Source organism: Orycteropus afer, unplaced genomic scaffold (assembly GCF_000298275.1).
Source record: "Orycteropus afer afer isolate SDZICR_OR568_19922 unplaced genomic scaffold, OryAfe1.0 scaffold00861, whole genome shotgun sequence".
Taxonomy (NCBI): domain Eukaryota; kingdom Metazoa; phylum Chordata; class Mammalia; order Tubulidentata; family Orycteropodidae; genus Orycteropus; species Orycteropus afer.
This window is the reverse complement of record NW_006922448.1, coordinates 308,261-315,324: the sequence shown is the minus strand read 5'-3', so window position 1 is coordinate 315,324 and position 7,064 is coordinate 308,261.

Below are 7,064 nucleotides of genomic sequence, written 5' to 3'. Positions count from 1 at the left end.
TTGATGCCAACACCACTGATATGGGGCCCACACTTTAAGAAACATAGAACTAGAGAATTAATTCACTTCACCCAGCAGGTACCAAAGATTATGGATGAGTAACAATGAAGATCGATGCACAAAGCAAGATCATAGTGCATATTAAAATCTAAAATCAATCAAAAAGACCAAAAATATTAATAAATATGCTTACGCACAACTCAGTTATCAAAATTAAATGAGTATGATACTAGAGAAAGATAGAAATACAGTTTAAGAAATTATTCCAGTGCTCTCCTAAGGTCTTTAAATCCACTCTGCAAAAATCTTCATCACCATTCATACTTTCAAACTATACAGCATGTTGGCAAGACATTAAGAAAGAGATTCCAAGATGAGTGACTAGATTGTATAGGGAAATAGCCCCAGTGTAATAATGAGAAAAGCGAAGAGAACAACTTGGTTTTCCATGGTTCATTTTACTATGATCTATTTTTCTTAATCTTTATTCTTCCATGACTTCCTTTCTGCTCCATTCCATATCACATACCTTCTTGTTAAGTATTTTTAGATTTAATTGAGTCAATGTTTAAAATAAAAATATGTTTAACAAATCAGCATTATTACACTTCATAAAATCACTACATAAGACACCAACTTCAACTCTTTCCACAAACTACCTTACCTAACAAACAAACAAACAAACAAACAAAAACCTGTTGCCGTCTAGTTGAATTTGACTCATACTGACCCTATAGGATATAGTAGAACTGCCCTATAGTATTTCCAAAGCCAAAATAGTTATAGAAGCAGACTGCCACATCCTTATCCTGCAGTGCATCTGATGGATTCGAACCACTAATTTTTTGGTTAGAAGCACTTAACCACTACCTACAGAGCAGTATATTAAAGCAGAGTTTGATTTTATGGCTACTAGCATATGCATTCAGATGGCTACTAAGTATCTCTTAATGATTTATGTTAGAAAAGGAGCAGTAATTGTGTGAAGCCCACAAATTTCACAAAACTCATTTGAATCCAATATATCATCAATGCCAAAGCGAAAGTCAAGACTAGAATTTGCCAGAACTGGTCAAGAACTTAATTATAACCAGGATCATGAGAGTCTCACCACAAAGTTTTGTGGGTGTTTTTAGGCAATATTATAAGCAAAATTCTAAGGTAGCCCCAAAATTCCTGGCCCTCACTGGAGCTAACCTAAAACCTACTGCCATCAACTCAATTCCAACCCATAGAAGCCCTACAGGAGAGAGTAGAACTGCCCATAGGGTTTTCAAGGCTATAATACATCTGTGGTGATTATGTTTGTGTGTCAACTTGGCTGGGCCTGGTTGAGCGGCTGGACAGCTGGTGGTAGTTATTCCCCATGATGAAACTGGCAATCAACTCCATGGTGGGATCTACCACAAGCAGCTGAGTAGCTGCCTTGTATTTAAGCAGAAGACTTGGGAACGGTCTCTAGCCTATGATATGCTTGGACCCTGCATGTAGCTGTGTTGTTGCTCAGTGGCCAGCTATGCTCTGTTGACCTTGGGACTTAAAATGGACTTAAGTTAATGGCCTGCCGCGTGGTTTGGTAACATCAGGACTGTTCCTTTTGACTTGTCTACCTTGGGGTTTCTCAGCCTCAGCAGCCAGCAGCTGTCTGAGTGAAGAAACACCTCTAGCCCCAGTGGGCTGGGAGCAGGAGGCAAAGGTGGACCCCAAGGTTGAGAGGCTTATACCCAGCCCCTAGAGCCTGGCACTTAGAACTTGGACTTAAAGCCTCCAAATTGTAAGAATAAACTCCTGTTTGTTAAGACCATCTCATTTGTGGTATATATTTCTTGTCAGAGCAGCACTAGGTAACCAGAACAACATCTTTATGGAAGCAAACTCATCTTTCTCTCATAAGGTGACTTGTGGGTTCAAACCACTGACCTTTTGGTTATCAGCTGAATGTTTTAACCATTATGCCACCAGGTTCCTTGCCTGCTATACATGCCCTGTATAATCTCCTCTCCTTTTATATGGGTGAAAACTGTGAATATTATGGGATATCACCACTGTGATTATTAAGTTACATGAAAAGGGTATTTTTCAGATGTAATTAAGGTTACTGATCAGTTGACTTTTAGTGAATTAAAAGAGTCTCCAAGTGGGCATGACTTCATGATATGAGCCCTTTAAATCTGAGTCTAGAGGTCAGAGTCAGAAGAAGTCCAAGATTCAAAGTACCACATAGATTCTTCTGCTGGCCATGAAGGAGAAAATGACCATGCTGTGGGGAGAGGACTATGTGGGAGGGAACAGCAAGTGTCCTCTTTGCTAAGAATGGCCCCTAGGAGAAGTCAGCAAGGGAACAGAGGTCTCAGTGCTACAACTGCAAGGAGGTGAATTCTGCCAACAACCTGCACAATCTTGGAAGAGGACTCAATTCCCAAATGTCACGGTAGTCCCAAGTGACACCTTGAATTCAACCACGTGAGATCCTGAGCAAAGAATCTAGCTATGTTATGCCCAGACATTTGATGTACAGAACTGTGAATCTTGTAATCATTCTGTGGTCATTTGTTGCACAGGAGTTGAACAATAGTAGAGACAATAGAGTTTTATTTTTAATTGGTACAAGCCAATATGTCTAAATAATAGCTCTGCTCCTATACTATTCTCTTCATGTTCTCTTTGTCAACTATATTAGATATTTTATATGTACAGTGGAATTTGGTTTTAGGCTTAGATCACTATGAACAAGTCTTCCACCTAGATGGGTGTCTGGTGAGAGAGTTGAAAGTTGTAGATGTAGAAAAGCCCTTAATGGATTAGATCTTTCCTTTTTACTGCAAGTTGTTTAATATGCCAGATCTTTACTTTTCAAATGTCAGTTGATGTTCCTCAGTCACTCTGGCAACAAAAACATATCCCTACATTTTGACAATGCCACCATACAGTGGAACCACCCCCATGAGAACAGCTGATTTAACCTTATGTATTATTAGCCTCAGGAGTTTCTAAGTGGTACACTTTGACAAAAGGTTGGTAGATCAAATTCACCCAGAGATTCATCAGAGCATGGGCCTGATAATCTTTTTCTAAAAAGGTTACAACCTTGAAAACACTAGGAAGCAGTTCTATACCACATTCATGGGGTCTCCATGAGTCAGAATAGGCTCAATAGCAACTAACAACACCTGAAATATTCTTAGTTTCAGCCTTGCTTACTTATTCTCTCTGGGAACTTTATATTCTCTCTCACTAGTTTCTGAATATATTCAATATTTTTTCTTGTCTCTATGTCTGAGGTCATATTATTTTCTCCACTCTGCATTGTCCTACAGCCTTCATAAGCTCAACCCTTCCCTCCTTTATCCCTAAACACATCCATACACACAGGCACTGGTATTTAAATCAAATGTTAGCTGTACAATACTTACACAATCATACCACCTTCTTGAAGTTTCAGAACCTCATCTCCCTAATTTATATACACACACATATATATAAATGATTATGTCCTCTCCCAGCTCCTTTAATCCACTTTACACTTTGAATTATCTTAGTATATTTTGCATTATGTTTTTTTTTTTTTAAAGAGGGGTGTCTCACAGCAAGTAATATTTGCTGAATTAATGAAAGTTACATGAAAAGTACAAGTAACATGATATATTTAATTTTCCTTAAATATTCAATTCATTATATGCAATAGATGTTGTTGTGGAGATCCTAGAAATCAAACTTCTATAAGTAGTACAGTTTCAACAGCTATGGTTCAATCCAGCACAGCTAGGACAGAACTGACACCTCACACAAACTTGTCTTCTTTGTTGCTATTGTTGTTTGGTGCTGTCGGGTTATCTCTGACTCAGTGACCTTATGTGAAACAGATTGAAACACTGCCTGGTCCTTCATCAGCCTCAAGATCTTTGCTATACCTGAGCCCATAGTTGCAGCCACTGTGTAAATCCATCTTGTTGAGGGCTTTACCCTTTTGCATTGACCCTCCACTTTACCAAGCATGATATCCTTCTCCACAGAATAGTCCCTTCTGATAACATGACCAAAGTAAGTTAGATGAAGTCTATGCATTCTCACTCCAAGGAGCATTCTGACTGACTTCTTCCAGGACAGATGTTGGTTCTTGCAGTCCATGGTACTTTCAGTATGCTTCGCCAACACAACAACTCAAGAGCATCAACTCTTCTTCAGTCTTCCTTACTTGTTGTTAAATTTTCACATGCATATCAGGTGATCCTTCAAAGTAAGGTCTTTGCTCCTTAACACTTTAAAGAGGTGTTTTTCAGTAGATTTATCCTGTGCAATATGACACCTGATTTCTTGACTACTGCTTCCATGATGTTGATTGCTTGTGCAAGTAAAATGTAATCCCTGACAATTTCAATCTTCTCTTCATTTATCATGATGTTGCTGATTGTTCCTGTTGTGAGGATTTTGGTTTTATTTTGTTGAGGTGTAATCCATACTGAAGACTTTAATCTTTATTCATCATTAGGCAGTGCTTCAAATCTTCAAGATTTCATGAGGAAGAATTAGTAGCTGGAAAATATTGTCTTGGTGATAGAAACCATGCTGGAGTTCACATGATAGAATTTTGCAAGACTAATGACTTATTCATTGGCAATGCCTTTTTTTTTTTCAACAATATAAATGGAGACTATAAACATGAACCTTACCAGATGGAATACACAGGAATCAAATCAACTTACATGTGGAAAGAGACAATGGAGAATCTCAAAATCATCAGTCAGAACAAGGCCAGGAGCTGACTGCAGAACAAATCATTAATTGCTCATAGGCAAGTTCAAGTTGAAGCTGGAGAAAATTAAAACATGTCCACAAAATGAAAGTACATCCATGAGTTTATCCTATCTGAATTTAGAGACTATCTCAAGAACAGATATGGTGCATTAAACACCAATGATGGAAGATCAGACAAGTTTGAAATGGTATCAACGACAACATATATGAACAAAGCAAAAAAAAAAGAAAAGAAAGAAAACATTAAAATGGATGTCAGGAGAGTCTCTGAAACTCGCTTTTAAATGTAGAGTAGCTTAAGCAAACAGAAGAAATGAAGTGAAAGAGCTGAACAGAAAATTTCAAAGGTGGCTCTAGAAGCCAAGGAAAGTATAATAATGAAATACAGAAAGACCTGATATCAGAAAACCAAAAGAGAAGGACACTTTCAGTGTATCTCAAACTAAAAGAACTGCCTTTCAGACTCTCCTTCCTGGAAGACAGCTACCTGGCCAACTGACTAGAAGAGATCCATATTTGTACCCATTCTAAAGAAAGGTGATCCCACAGAATGTGGAAACTATAGAACAATACCATTAATATAGCACGAAAGTAAGATCTTACTGAAGATAATTCAAAAATGGTTGCAGCAGTATATTGACAGACAACTTCCAGAGGGGCAAGCTGGATTCAGAAGAGGGCATGGAACAAGGGATATCATAGCTGCTGTCAGATGGATCTTGGCCCAAGACAAAGAATACCAGAAAGATGTTTACTTTTGTTTTATTGACTATGCAAAGGTATTTGATTGTGTGGATCATGACAAATTATGGATAACATTGAGAAGCATGAGAATTCCTGAACACTTGATTGTACTCATAAGGAATCTGTACATTGACCAGGAGGCTGTCGTTCGAACAAAACAAAGGGACACTAATGGTTTAAAATCAAGAAGGGAGTGTGTCAGGGATGTATCATTTCCCCATACTTATTCAATCTATAGGCTGAGCAAATAATCCAAGAAGCCTGACTATATGAAGAAATATGTGACATCAGGATTGGAGGAAGAATCATTAACAACCTGAGATATGCTGATGATACAACTTTGCTTGCTGAAAGTGAGGATGACTGGAGGCACTTACTGATGAAGGTTGAAGAATACAGTCTGCAATATGGATTACATCTCAGTATAAGGAAAACAAAAATCCTCACAACTGGACCAATGAGCAGCATCACGATAAATGGAGAAAAGATTGAAGTTGTCAAAGAATTCATATTGCTTGGTTCTACAATTGATGCCAATGGAAGCAGCAGTCAAGATATTAGATGACATGTAGCACTGGGATGGTCAAATGCGAAGGAACTGTTTCAAGTGCTGAGGAACAAGGATGACTCCTTGAGGACTAAGGTGCACCTGACACAAGCCATGATATTTCCAATTGCCTCGTATGCATGTGAGAGCTAGACAATGAATAAGGAAGACCAAAGAAGAGTTGATGCTTTTGAGTTGTGGTGCTGGCGAAGAATGCTGAAAGTACCGTGGACTGCTAAAAGAACTAACAGATCTGTCCTGGAGGAAGTGCAGCCAAAATGCTCCTTGGAAGCAAGAATGGCCAGACTTCGTCTCACCTATTTTGGTCATGTTGTCAGAAGGGACCATTCCCTGGAGAAGGATGTCATGCTTGGTAGGGTGGAGGGTCGACGAAAGAGGAGGAGGGCTTCAACAAGATGGATTGACATGGTGGCTGCGATGATGGGCTCAAGTATAGCAAGGATCATGGAGCTGGTGCAGGATCAGGCGGTATTTTGTTCTGCTGTGCATGGGGTCGCTATGAGGTGGAAATGAATCAACAGTACCTAACAATAACAACAATCCTAAGGCTTATGAGCTTGTGCCTAGTCACAATCAAGGACTGCCTGTAACTGAGTACATCTGTTCATACAGCAGGCTGCTGGACCACAAGTTTCTAGGAGCCCAGCTTAAATGGATGTTGGGCCCTGCTCAGGGTTTTCATTGTCAGAACACAGAACCAAGCTTTCTAAAGCAGGAGAATTCTCTGTCCTTGATTTCTTTCAAGTCTTTGTACTCAGCCAAATATCTCATATGCTCAGATTTTTGCCACATTTTTGTCAGGAATTAATATGCAAATATATTGAAAAACTTCTTTATACATTTATGACCTGCATTCCAAAACATGTCTATGGATAAAAAAATGTACGTAAAACTTTTTTGATTTGTTAACTCATCTCATTTGGGGAAGTGACTGATTCTTTTTTTTTGTTTTGTTTTTTTAATTATGGTAAAAACATACACACAACATTTACAGCTC